Source organism: Acromyrmex echinatior, chromosome 12 (assembly GCF_024713525.1).
Source record: "Acromyrmex echinatior isolate Ae372 chromosome 12, ASM2471352v2, whole genome shotgun sequence".
NCBI lineage: Eukaryota > Metazoa > Arthropoda > Insecta > Hymenoptera > Formicidae > Acromyrmex > Acromyrmex echinatior.
In genome coordinates, this window is record NC_141863.1 from 8,043,933 (window position 1) to 8,059,470 (window position 15,538).

The 15,538-nt window shown below is 32.8% G+C and overlaps 1 protein-coding gene across 2 annotated transcripts in view; it reads right to left on the reverse strand.

Annotated features, from left to right (window-relative positions):
- Positions 1 to 15,538, reverse strand: part of LOC147907791 (uncharacterized) — a 117,262-nt gene that overhangs the window by 9,172 nt on the left and 92,552 nt on the right. For both annotated transcript variants that reach the window (XM_087411949.1, XM_087411947.1), the window contains one exon: positions 15,174 to 15,337. The gene's annotated coding sequence lies outside the window, so the exon portion shown is untranslated. The remainder of the gene's footprint in view (positions 1 to 15,173; positions 15,338 to 15,538) is intronic.

The window sequence follows — 15,538 nt, forward strand, 5'->3', positions numbered from 1 at the left end:
AGGAGCAGTATTTGAAATACATGTATTTAAAATATGTATGTAAATACATTTTTGTATTTTGTATTTCGTATTTGAATACTTTTTTGAGAGTATTTTTGTATTTTGCATTAAATACTTTTTTTTTAGTATTTTGTATTTTAAATATTAAATACATTTAAATTATGTAAAAATTCTTTTACGAAAGTTTTTTAATGAAAGTTAAAATCGCACCATTGTTAACTGAATTTAAAGTGCGTTCCATATCACGCATAATGTGCATAATGCATCATTTATCCTTGTTCATATTTGAACAACAAGGATAAATGATCGTGCGTGAAACGGAATGCACCTCTAGCGTTGTGTTTCAGCCAAGAGTGGGCAATATTTGAAATGCAATATGTATTTAAAATATGTATTTAAAATATGTATAATATGTATGTTTAAATACATTTTTATTTTATTGAGAGTATTTTGTATTTTCGTATTTGAATACTTTTTTGACAGTATTTTGTATTTTGTATTTAAATACAATTTTTTGAGTATTTTGCCCACCCCTGGTAATAACATTGCAATTTTTTATGGTGATAGTAACTAACTAAACACTAAGATTGGCAGAGTTACTTTTTTCAGTAACGAATGACTGACTTTTTCAACCCTGATGTTATCGTTACGGTTATAAAAAATTCACAACGTTATTACCAATCGTTATTATAACAAAGTAACGATAAAAGTAACGATGTTTTTCCATTCCTTGGTTGTGATATAAGAAAGATAGATAGGTTTAAGTAATAGTAACACTTTAATATATCAGATTTTCAATTAGCCAAGAAGTATAACATGGATGGGATACGTGTGGTAAAGACCCAGTTCCTCGTCAATGTAAGATTAACTTTAATCTCAGTTCAATTCACTCTTTACCTTTATCTAATTGTAAAAATTAGAGAAAGATAAATAGAGAAAGTTAAACCAAGATTAAAGTTAATCTTTGGGTTAAACCGAGTGTAAATAAAACCCTTTTTGGCTTTGGTAGGTTAAAGTAAATAAATTTCTTCTTCTGTTAGTCCTTATTATAAAACAGATATTTATAATTTTTTTCAATGTCAGGATTTTAGTAAATTGCAAATTATTTTATCAATCATCTTAATGCTACTTTAGTAAGAACGTATTTTACATGTCGAACCATTAATGCGAAGTCACTAGCAGAACTAGAGATAATGGATGCTTTCGAACAGAAAAAATGATCGAAATAAAGCGAAGTTGGACCGAGATAAGGTCGAGAAGAAGCTAACATGAAGAGAGGGATTAAGTTCTTGCTTATAAAAAGACCTGAAGAAAAGAATCTATAATTAGAATTTAATAAATTATCAATGAAGAGGATAACGTAGGTTGAGAACCAAAATTCATATTACCGGAAATAAATATTCTGTTTGATCTACTAATGTTACGTGTATGACTGCAACATGCCAAATATTCTATTAAATTTCAGATGAGTCGAGATAATTTGTGATAATAAAAAAAATTCGCAATGTGCTCTTTACCAGTCGAAATTATTAAATTAAATTAATTTTTGAATAGAGATTAAATATTATACATTCCAACGAAATCATTTTTACAAAAATGCAAATAAATTCTTAATCCTTTATAATTAAATCTAAATATCTAAATTACAAACTTTTATGAATACGTGCAAATTAAAATTATTCGTTAGAATTTTCATTCACCAATTTCGATATATAATTTTTCTTTTATTTTCATCTCTAAAAGCATATGAGAATTTAAATTTAAAATTGCTATTCACTACTCTCTCTCTCTCTCTCTCTCTCTCTCTCTCTCTCTCTCTCTCTCTCTCTCTCTCTCTCTCTCTCTCTCTATATATATATATATATATATATATATATATATCGCTTTTGATGTCATAATCTGATATACATATATATATATATATATATATATATATATATATATATATCTCAGATTATGACATCAAAAGCGAGAAAATACATAATAAAATTTGGAAACATTTCAATAAAATGATACTTAATCAATATTATAATCAATAAAACTGACATGTAAAATATATCAAAAACTCTTTTTTGTTTTGTTAATTAATAAATAATCATATACTTGGAAATGAATTCACGAGGTGAAGGTGTAGTTCACATTAATTTACGAAATGCAGAGTGGAGAACTGGCATAAAATTAATTATTAAAGCCTGGAAAATTATCTCAAATGGATAATAACATTCAATATGACTGCTATTTTATTTCACAACCTCTCGTGTTTAATTAGCTGCTTTTTGACACAAAATTTCAGATAATATCCCTGGACAGGATGACGCAGAAGGAAATGTCTCTGAGTCTCTGTCGCACTCTCTGTTTTCGTGAAAAACAATATAACTTTCACTTTATGTTCAATATTTTAAGTCAATTCGTTATCCGTTTCATAACCGGTGTGAACTTTTATCAATTTTATCTCTGCCCAATTTCGACTTGTGATGACATACCTAACAGAATTTCCACGAAATACAGAATTTGCTTACAGTTAAAAAAAACCGATACTAAACAAGTAGAGTTGTAACGAAATAATTAAATGATACAATATTTCGTGTGCCACTCTGTACAGAAATAAATAAATATGATCTAATTTTTCTCCGAAACAAGAACATAATTTTCGGTATATTTTATAAGTCTAGTCTATCGAGTGCAAATGCTATTGAAAAAAATGCTTTTATTGAAAAATATTTCTGTTTAAATATAATTTTTGCAAGAATTTTTATTTTCTTTCTCGCTTCTGATGTCACAACCTGAGATAATGGTAAGTGAATAATCTTGAAATGATCAAATTAGTGTAGAAAATATTAAACTTTGCATATAAAATATTAAAAATTATTATTACCATCAAGCTCAAAAAGATTATTCATCGAATGCAAATTCGGTGTTTATTACTTTTATAAAAGGAATAAAATACATAAAATAAATATTTGTGTAACGTTTCATATTTTTGGAAGCGTTCCTTGTAGCAGATACCAATGGGTATGCGCGCTTTATTTTTTCTGTAAAGAAATGAAATTAAAAAATCATAGCATGACGACAAATAACGCGACAAAAAGAGAGAGTCGCTATACAATATTTGCAAGTTTTAACGAATGGCTTGTTACGCTTGTTACGCTCGTAACTTCATAATATAATTGGAATTAAAATATCAGAATGTTTTTCAGACATTTTTGCGTTGTTCAAACTTTTTGTTTGTCTTTATTCTTCAATCTTCCTGTGTATATAGTACGTAAAATATCCGATTATTGGACTTTAATCCGAGGTTTCTGCGAAAGTTTGGCGGAAGTTCGGCGTTCCGTCGATGTAATTTCGGTTTCTCTGGACCAGTTCGAGCATATAGGCACATACATCTTCCATGGATAAGGGTATGTTTATGCACGTGTGTTTACCTATTAGCGACATGTCGGAACTGACGGTACGTCCGACAAGCTTTGTGATTGTTCTCACCTTGCAGTTTGCACCTTTACATATCCATCTATGCCAAGCCCTGCTTAGTTCTGCTTTTCTAACGCGAGCTCGTTATCATCCGTTATTTTTGCGCATTCCAAATAAGTGGCTCGGTTTTTAGTTTCGATTATTTTGTAAAATTCGCGAGCACGCGATTCTATAAAAGATAATTCTGAAATTTTTGGAAATTTTTGGCGACACCTCGGAAATGTAACAATCTTATATTATCTTGAAAAGATATAATCAGAAATTGTTCGAATTCATGGTAAAATTGTTAATTATACACAGTAAATAATTACAGTAGTAAATAAATAAGTAAAATAGTACGATCTTTTATCTAAAAATAAATAGAAATTGTTTTGCAAATGTATTTCTAAATCTGAATCAGTGGATAATCACTGATGAAATTCTTAACTTAGCTAACTTTGATTATATGATCTAATTAACCTTGTTAATACATAAATTCAATGAATACGATTTTATTAGAATTGAAATTAACGTGCAAATGTTAGTATTTTAATGCTCAAACTTTCTTTCTTTTTTAGTTGAATATCACTGGTTATCCAATATATAAAATTGGCAGTATGCCAAGTAATTATCCACTGATTCAGATTAGAGAGCCAGCTCGTCACTGCGATCTAAAAAGATCTATTGTGACCGTGCCCTTGCTCAGTTTTGAGACAGGTTAAGGTTTTTAAAGAATCCAATAACCTCGGTGTTCTAATTCCCTAATTTGCGCTGAAGTTGCAAACATCTCGCTTAACAGACTTTTGAAGTAACGCGATACTTGTAACACTATTATACTTACTGATACTTTTTTTTATAAAAACAATTTGTTAATGACTAACTATACAATTTTTCTTGACGCTAGGATTGGAAAAGTCACTTTCGAAAAGAGATTTGTTATTATTACGCGTTACTTATTAAAAAAAGCAACTTGTTATTGATTTACTAGTTACGAACTCTCTAAATTCTTTGGAATAGATTGAATCTCATTCTGGAGAGTGAAAACTAAGCCAATTTGAAAAAGAGTGGCGAAATTGGAGTCAATTTTCAATCCTTAAGAGTTAGAGTTCACTTTTTAGACTAACAATCCACTCTAAAAATTTTAAAGGGTAACGAGTACAGTAACGAATCAGTTTTTTAAATAAGGACACATAATAGTAACGAATTACAGTAAATAATAAAATAATGGCTATAGGAGTCAGCGTGAGAGACGCAATCAACAAAGTCAATATTTAATAAATATATATCTATAATAGCTACAATATCATATAAAATTTGTAAACTTTTCGGGTTTGAGCCTTCTTTAACAAAATTACAAACAACAATATACTTAAAATTGATTATAAGGCCGAATAAAAACTGTGAAAAGTATAAAAGACAAAACATAGCAATAAAAAGTAATGAATTACTTTTTAAAAATGTCGAAAGAGTTACTTCTCAAACCCTAGCGTTATTATTACTCTCTCATGAGGAATTAATTAAAGTCATTATTAAATTATCATATTATTTTAACGCAGTAAACGATATTACAGTAATGCGTTCCTTCCATACTTGTTCTTTGGAATTGAGAAACATCGCAAGTTTAATAGGACGAGCAAGATTTGCGGGAAGCATCGAGATCAATACCACGGTGCTAATCGAGCGCAGGAGAAGTAGCGAGATAAGTCGACAGACAGACGGACAGATAAAGAGAAGGGAGGGCAAAGCGGGGGATATCGGTTGCGGAGGATGCGAGCAATAGTTTGGCAGAACCCGTGAGGCTGATAAGCATGCCTGCGGGGTAGCTTCGAACCCGAAACTGGAGATTCCTGCTGCGTGAGCTCCGCTCAAGCGTACACTCTCCATGGATCGCCCAGCGCCGTAACCAACTTGGTAACACACGGAAAACACGTGTCCATAGAGGACGCATTCCGAAATTCTGGGAAATATACTAGACGAGTGTTTGTTACAATAATTAGCGGAAATCATGCTGGATGAGTACGATTTTCGAAATTTCCGAGAAGAGACCTTAATGAAGGCAGTAATGAACGAGCTCCACGATTTCTCTCAATTCTTGCAGCTTCTTGGAGCGAATTCAACAATCTCTTCCTAATCCGCAGAGCACAGCACTGCGGGGTACAACCCTAACCGCGTCGCGATATCCGGGATATGCACATGTACGTGTACGAGTAAGATGTATGGATGTATAAGTAGCTAAAGACAGTGCGCTCAGACTTTGGCGAGTCGGATGCTCGATCGTGGGTACGAAACTTCGTGCGAGCGGCTTCGCTTATTAACTTATTGCATCCTCCAAGTTACCGCTTAAACTGATATTAATTATCGTCCCGGCTACATCGGCCTTGCCGATCTACTTCGAAGGGGTTCCGTGCGACTTTCGGGCGACCTACTTTCGAGTTTCCGCCGCACTTCCATCCACATGTCCGCTCACTTGCCGAGTTCTTCTCCTACTTTTTTCCCTGTTATACAAACCAGTTGCACGACGTTATTCGCGTTAGCTTGCGTTGTACAAATCTACCGAATCTCTTCAAAGGGATGATAGAATTGTTCAAATTTTTTCCTTTTCATCCGCTTTGTTGTGCCGTAGAGGAACAAATTGTTTCACTTTTTATCAGCGAATTCCATACATACATATAATACATATATATTCCCTTCTAGCCACATGGAAAGAATAGTTTTGTTAAAATATCTAAAAATTTAGAAAATAATTTTGTTGCACTATCAAAATAATTATGTATAGGACGCTCAAGCTAGTTGCTAGAATTTTGCAGCATTGTTCACCATACTTGAATTTCTTACATAATTGTTTCTGTGAGGTAACAAAATTATTTTCAGATCTGTATTTTTACATTGATTGTGAGAAAAAGGTGCTTAAATACTTATTTGTAACATAATATTTGTTTCACTGAAATATGTCTTCATTTAAATACAGCAAAATAAAATTTTATTCTCAGAAATTAAACCATCTATTTTTGTTTTTTAGAATCAATAAGATATATTTCACAGAAATAGATATTTCCCTCGATTTTTCTTCATTACATCAGTCAAATTTTTTTTTAAACCAATAAGATAAATGTCCCAGTAACCGCACATGTATCTATCCGGACATTTACACAAAACTTCATTATTTGTAATTTCTTTTTCTGTTTTTATTATTTATTTATATTATTATTAACCTCAAACCTTTTTTAAAATAATCTTTAAATACAGTTACAATTAAATTATAACATTATAATAAAAAAAGCATTTGAAAATAATAATAATAAATCTTGTGTAGTCGAAGAAAATGTCATGTAACATTTGCTTGCGCATATTTTTCTCAGTGTATCTAAATTTTTAGATAATTTAGCAAAATTGTTCTTTCCATGAAGGAATTAATTTTTAGAAGAATTTTTTACGCTTATCTAGCATATCGAAATTAAAACGAGACAGCTCAGTATAAATATAATTTACTCATATTACTATCGGGATTCGAAGTACGATATGAATTTTATCGCGAGATGTAATTTACTTATAAACGAGATTATTCGATTTATATCCACGCAATAACAGGATAATAATTTTATCCGAGCCTTGATTCAACGTCTCGAGCACTTTTTGCCTAATCACGAAACTTTTTTGCGCACGTTCGCGTATGCGTAACTCAAAGTGTTTGTAATCTTATCAGATGCATAATTCATTACCGTGTGCCGGATCCCAAGTTCTTTCCACATACGACAGAGGAGAAATAAATAAATACATAATACATCAGTTTTTCGTGCCGAGTTGCGGTATCTCGAGTGCGGGTGCGTTAAGGGTGCACCGTATTTTCCGGCTTATCTCCCGGGTATACTTGACGAACGAGAATCGTGTTTGCCATAAAGGACAGCATCCGGAGAGAAGGGTAGAGGAAGAGAGAGAGAGAGAGAGAGAGAGAGAGAGAGAGGGGGGGGGAGAGAGAAAGAGAGAGAAGCAGTTCCTGAGCTGTTGCCGAAAATGTTTTCTCGTTCCGCACCGGCTGTTTGTTCGAGTATTTGCGCGTTGGCTATTGACACTCACTCGCAATCGTCGTAGGTACTTCTTTCCTTCCTTACAGCGGCTCTTGTAAAACCCGGTGCTTGTGTCTAGCGCGCCGCGAAGTTAAATGGAAAAGCAAATTTATTGACTCCCGTAAGAGACCATTGTGTGCGGAAAAATTTAAAGGAGCCGCGCCACCGGAAAATCGGAAAGATACCTCAGCGCGTTCTCGTCGCGGAGGATTTCCGGGATTAAACGGCGGATTTCGCGCGGAGAAGTATTAGCATTTGTCGGATCTAACTTGGTAGTTTTCCACTGGCTTTAATACTTCACGCTCTGCGGGCTACGGCCAGATCGTCAAAGACACGCGATGTTTCGAAAAACCATTACAAGTTCTAGTGCTAAAGTTCGAATGCTAAAAATCACTTGAAATTATTGAAAATCGATTTGTATATACGAGTATTTCTGTACTATAATTATTTTCTGAGGGGTATATTTTTATAAAAGATTTATTTAAGAAAAATCGAATCGCTAAGATAAATTAAGATATTTTTACATATAAAACAAGCAAAAGTTCAGAAAAAAAAATTATTATTTAAAGTAAATTATAAAGCAAACAATTCAACGTTTTTTAAAAATAATTTGTATTATAAAGAAAAATATTGTATATATATTTTTAATGATTGCGTTATTTTTATGATTGATGCTTTAATTAGCTAACAGTTCGAATAATAATTAAAAGTAATAGAGTTTCGATAAATTAAGTTTCCATACGATAGAACTTTTCAATTAATTTAAAGTAAATATCAGTTGAATTTCAATTTAAGGTTCATTTATTTAATTATATATCTATAATAATAAAAAAAGTGAAGTTGCGATAAATGTTGAACTTAATTTGCCTTTCATTAAAAGAAGACTGACTTCAAATTGATGAAAAAATGCGATATTAAAAGTGATGCTGTATAAGTGGAACAGTGGGAGGAGTTCCCTTATCGTTCTACTTCATAAAATTGTGAGAAGGAGCAAGTACGAGTGTGGTCTGCGCTCCGTTGGGTACCGTGATTTCGCGTACGAACTTTCGCGTAATATGACCCTGATTGGCTGCCGAGAACACTCGCGATAGCAGGCAGAGCAAACGTCATATCCGATTTTCACGGTGCGATTGACCCGGTAGTCGGCAGCCTGGCGAAATGGCGGTAAAGTCAACACGTCGATAAAATCCCTCCTCGTCATCGACAATGGCAGCAGCCTGGCGCTACCGTCATGACTATTAAAATATTAGCGAGCATGCATACACGCTTTCCGCTTCTGTGTCCCTATACGATAGAAGCGCAACGTGTCGAGCAAATAAGCGAGATTGCAATTAGAAAAGTAGAGACTTCCCGGTTCGATGGATGTAAATTTATTCATGGAGTTGGTCGAACGCCGCACGCCAAATGGATCGATATTTTCACGAGGATCCCGGAATTTCCGATTCAAATTCCGGAGAGTGCTATTTCAAAACGCATGTCGGAGTAATTTATTTCGTAATTAGAATAATCAAAAATTCTGTTGTAAGAAAAAATACGCGAAATGTAATGATATTAAATTTAATCGTTCCACTTAAATAGTATTATTTTTTAATAGCGCATTTCTCGATTAATTATATCCTTTTTTTTAAACAAAGTAAGTCGAACTAATAATGAAAACATTTATTGAAACATTTTAATCTCCATTATGATACAATTTAACACTAGAACCGGGTCTCAATTAACCTAATTACGATTCAAGGTAAATCTAGCTTTTTACGAGGGAGAGTTGTCGCCATAAAAGTAAAATTACTTGTAATTAATTATGATTATTTATGAAAGGTCACAAAAGACATGAGGTATTTCATGTAATGCATTTATTGCATTTAGTGCACTGAATTCAATCTGCGCACTTAGTATGCTTTGGGCATAAATCGCCTATTAAAGTACCATGTATATCCCAAACAAATAGAATATATAATATAACAAATTAAACAAAGAATACAAGAGCAAAGTACTTATATTTTGTTATACAACATACTTTACTAGTCCTCTACACTCACGTATCACGAAATAATCACTAAGTTTTGCACGTTCTACAGTAATCATTTTATGTAGATAATTTATGATGGCGCTACTTAACTCAGTGACAAATCGATTTAACTCACAGTAATTTCATTAATATTAACAGTAACTGAAATCATAACACAATACTAATTAACATAAAGGCATGTAACAGAATTGCGAAAAAATTACCCCCACTCCTTCTATTTTTTCTGACTTCTACGGCGTCAATCCCAGCGTGGCGTATTTGCCGGAGTTACCCTACTTATTATTGTAACACTCAAATAAGTTGACTAAAACATCAGTTATTAAGAAATAATATTTTCATTATCTTTTCCTTCAATGTAAATTAATAAGAAGAATGTTTAATTAGTCGCTTTATAATTTATAATATTCATCTAGTAAAATAATTCATCAAATTAGCGCGTATTGTGAGAATTGATAATTACGTAAAAAGGAAAAAAATCGTAACACAGTCTTGTAAATTATTTTAATTGTATCGTAATTTTTATTGCATTACAGAACTATTTAAAACTAACGTTGATGCAATAAATAGATAATTACCTACGACTCTTCTTGATTCCAACTTAATGAGTATTAAAATAACTTTCTCATTAATAATACGGTATAATTATAGTTTTATCATCTCTATATTTTATCGTTAGTCTTGTATCGCTTCCTTCTAAAAATAAGAAACCATCGGATTCAAACTATCTCTTTTACGCAATATACCTAATATACGTAAGTAAATTATCTCTTTAAAATAAAACAATTATAAATTTTACTCTGGAAATATAAAACCGTAAGCGTTTTTCGGACTATTTCACAGAAAGTCGTAAATATGGAAATCAACTATGAGCGCAGTCTGTTCAAGTGCTGAAATAATCCCATCTCAATCTCGCGATATATATAGGGTGTCCCGAAATATGAGGACAATATTATTACAGTGTGAAACTTCGTGAAAAATTAAGTAATGAAAGTGCATTCCATTTTTTTCTACAAAATAGTTCTTTAAATATAAATATTTAAAGTTCGACCAATCCTAGACGTTAATTAAATGTTTTGTTTCGTGTCGGTGATTGTGAAGTGTCCGACAATTAATACCAATGCACGCACGTCACACGACGGACGAATGACTTTTTAACCAACTTTAAACATTTATACTTAAAAAACTACCTTGCGGGAAAAAAATAGAATGCACTTTCATTAGTTAATTTTTCACGAAGTTTCACGCTGTAATAATATTGATCTCAAATTTCAGGACACCCTCTAAATATATTCTCTCACTTCGTATATCTTAAACGCCAAACCCGTTTCACATTCATTCGAGAATACGTCGATTCGGTTACTCCTTCGTTAACGCGGGCCCAGAATCCTCCGTGGAGTATTGTCGAAATTAAAAAGGGGGACGGGAGATGGCAAAGTCGAAGATATTGTCAAGTTTAATTTAAGCGAGAGAACGATGCGCCGTTATCCCTCTCGTTCTTCGTCGGCAGTAATGGTCGGACCCGTCGTCGACTCGTACTACTTGCTGCAAGGACGATGCGGCACGTTTCAGCGAGCAGTTACTACGATCTTTCTCTTATTTCACGTCGTCGTCGGGGACTTACGGAGAAATAATCATTGTCCTTTTCTTTCGCACATTTTCTCTCGTTGGTAAATAAAAAGACAAAGACTCGAAGGATCTCTCGAGTCCGAACGAAATAAGTCGGCTTAACCGCACTCACGATTCTCTCTTTGCCTTTCTTTCTCTCTTGTGGTTCATTAAAGTGTTCGCAATTGATCGACTGACTGTACGGATTTTAAAATCTACTTTAACGCGACTGTCCCTGAGTATATGTCACAATTTTCCCTCTGCGAAGAGTTTTGATATAAATTTTCTCACCGCGATATGTATTAATTCTCGGGCGGAAAAATGAGGAGCAACGCGCGGCGTAATTTTATTACGGCGAAAATATCATGGAAAATAACGGAGACGAATATTCATAATGTTACGCATACAACGTAGTAGGTTTCAAAAGGCTCTTTGAAACGCTGTTACGTTATCATTACTATTTTGCAGCTGTTCCAAATAGATCCTCAGAAAGTGTTAATATAATTGTTCCATCTCGATATAAATTCTTTAAATACATACCTTGTTGCACGCTAGTGCAAAGTATATTTTTATCATTTTTCGCGTTGATAAAATTATAACTAATCAAAGAAAAGATAACGTTACAACGATCGCGCTTTGTCGGTCCAACGCGGGTATTTTGTTCAGCATAATAATGAAAACAAGCAGATTTATTGCGGCGGGCGTACGTAATAACGGAAATGAAGTGAATGGTCTCGCAAGTATTGTCTGACAAAACTTTAGCTTTCATTAGCGAGGTAAATCGAGAATGCACGAGGCGCGCGTTTTGATTCCGCGAGTTACATTTTCCGTATAACAGCAAATATTTAATCGTTGAACATAATTTTTAAACTAAACGTAACAATAATTCTGCCCGCCCGTACCGCGAATGTTCATTAACGTTAAAGGAAATATCGCGTATGCCAGCGTTGTGTGTTTCGAACAGTTAATTGGTATCCCCGCGCATGTGATATCCGGGCACATTTGATAAAATTCTGACAAGCAGGATAAGCGGTTCGCGCCGCGAACAAATAAGCGTACCGGCACCGAGATTTGAATTGCTACTCTCGCAGACATCCCGTTTGTTGCCAGTTACAACTGTAAATTTAATTATTTATAATTTCCGAGCGCGTTAATTAGATTTGAATACGAAATAATAAGTTCTCTCTCTCTCTCTTTCTCTATTTGCAAGTTTTTAAGATGCTTATTATAGTATCGTTATTAAATTAACGCATCATTATAAGATTGAAATCAATCTAATTTGAGATATTAATATTTCATTTTGCGTTTCACGTCCGACAAACCGAATCGGCGCGCAGTTTATAGAGATGAAAAATTTATTTGTAAAAATTTGCATACGAATATTATTGAGCATCAGCTTCAATCATAAACAGGATTCTTTCTTTTATTTGAATTATCTTAATCAATTTTTATTTTTTTTTTATTTTTATCGTCTTTACTTAGAATTGTTAAAATTTTATGTACTAATATATTTATCTCAGTCTTCAGCTCATCAGATTGCATTAGAGTGTCTTATTAAAAAGAGGATTCTCTTCTCCGGGAAAAAATTAGTATACGTTCTCGTTGCGACTGTAAATCTCACCCCTACTAATGCTCGCGCATAAACGTTCCCGTTTTTTAAAACTGCCTTAATAGTACTCAGCGCAGTTGATAATCTCCTGCTTTAATTAATCCACTTGTGCGAAATGCAGGCAAGAAGTGCATTTCGATGAGAGATTGGCGAGAGAGCATGAGCGAAATGCCGAAGAGCATATAATATAACGAGCTTATCATATTTTCATGCTTTTCATACTCTTGCCGTAATTTCGATAAGCGATTGCGTTATCCTGCGTTTACATCGCGTGTTTGATGCTGTATCTAATCATTATTAATTCCATATTGAATAATTTCGCGACACTGATGGAAAAGCGCAATAAAAAAGTTTATTCTATCTCGCTGCTGATGTACCTTTTTTAGAACGCGAAGTCGAGGAAAATATGCATGAGGTGTAATTTCTAATTAGTATTTAGTAAAGCTCGTAATTTTAGTCTTGTCGTACGAAATGGGCAAGTGTAAAATATGAAATTGTCGCATATAAATATTCACGCTGAGAGCGAACAACGCAGCATTCGATGATGGAACGTAATTTGGTATTGATCGATACTGATGCTTTGTATTCATCGAATATCATTGGCAAATACGTCGTGTTTGACTGCATTGCGCGTGTGACACATAAATATTTAACACGTGACAAACAGTCCAGCGCAACAAAATTGTGTGGCTCAAACACGCAAGCACGTTTAACTTAATTCCTTATTCATATTTTAGTTAAACTCTCAAAAAATTATTACGTCGACGAGAAAGGCAACTGAATATTACGTTCAAATACGCCGTTTAATTTTCATTTTACACATTTGCAATCGTTATAAAGCCATACAAGAATTTAATCAAAATAAATAATCAAACAAAAAATTAAACACTTATTATTCAAACAAATAATAGAGACAATTACAATTGCATGATTAAGAATAGATGCAGTAAACAGTATGCAAAGTATATAATCAATACTTTAATAATTTGTCAACATAAACATTTTTGAATTTTTATTGTGATTCAGACATTGTACATTATCGGTAAATTATTGAAGTATTAATTATTATTATTATTATTATTTGCACACTTTTCTGCGCGGATTCCTATCCCTTTAATTGTTTATTATTTGTTTAAACCAAATTAAAGTAAGATTATTAGCTCCTTTTTTCGGAGAAATCTTTAGATTTTTATTTCCTATTGATAATAATTTAAAGAAACAATAAAAACATTTTTAATATTAAATTTCGGTTTAATTTTAGTGCAGTTTGTTAAGTAGACTACTTAACTAAAACGATATACAAAATAACATTTTATATATGGATTATTTTTATTTAAAAAATGAAAGAAAAATCTGTTTTCAGTTAACAAAATCTGATAATAATAGGTGCGTTCGGCAATGTAAATCTGAGATGCGAGCTAGTAGATGGCGAGCTTGATCATGTGATCTTTAAACAATCCGAGTGCCAAGAATTAATTACGAATGCTACAGAATTGTAAACTATCCTTTAAGGTTCGATTATAAAATGAAATTGTTTATTTTTATGAATAAATAAAAAATACCCTATTAATTGAAAATTTCTTTCGCTTTATTAGAAATTGATAATAGTCTTATACTAAAAATAGATCGTTACACATAAATGTAGCAGACTCATATGCAAGGTGTGTTTTCTTAAAAGAAAGTACTATATTGCAAAATAAATTTCAGCAATTTATAAGTCACTTGATTTATATTCATTAGAGTCTTTAATATATTAATACAGTTTAATTTTATTTCATTCTATATATAACATTCTATTTGCAATATAAGCTTTGATCTAAAAATTAACTAGCAAATTCTTTGTTTTTAAATATGTAACTTCAAATTCATAAAGAGGAAAATAATTAAAAACTTACTTTTCTCGTTAAATATTGTACTCATAGTGTACTCTATCAATTTCTATTTGATAGCATTTGTTTGAACGTTTGACATTATAACAGTTCAAATACACTATTTGTAAAATAGAAGTATTAAAAGAGAATGTACGTTATGTATTAACGAATCAATTGGATACATCATAAATATACAGATTATGAATTTAATTTAGGCGCGAAAATCTGCATTAGCTTTATGAGCTTGATTTTTGAATGTGGAGCGGCTCTAAAAATGTTAATACCAAACACAGCTGAGATGACATTTAGCGGAAAGATGCAAACGATTTTCGAGGTAAAAGCGCAAACGGACGCCTTCGATTTGCAACGCAGCTAATCCTATAATAAAATATTACTGCTAATGCAGCCGCGAAAATGAAGGAAGGTCGCGTGAAGGACAAAATGCAAAATTAAATTGCGAGATTTCCAATTATTGTTGTATCGCACGATATGTACATAATTATTTTCACGAGTCATGCATCTTCCCCTGCGCGATTAGTCATACTTACATTCGTGAACTTATGAAACGCGGTCGACCAGCAAAAAGGAATGGGCTGCGAACGCCGAGTTAACAATCGATCTCCTTGGAGGGCAAGACTGACAGCACGTCATTCCGGTAAGTACGGGCTAACAACTTCGGAGTATAGTTCTCCGCCGAGAATTCGTGACGTCTCTGAAACGAGGAGAATTAATAATGCCGTAAGCCGAATGGTAGAAAATTAGGATGATATTGCATTTTGACTCTTCGTTTTCTTTTTGCCTGAGAAGCTTAACAAAGTTTTTATATCGTGATTACGAGTACATCGATTGTTTCGAACAAATACTAGGAAACGGTAATTTTCTGTAGTAAACGGTTCTATTTTAATCGACATCA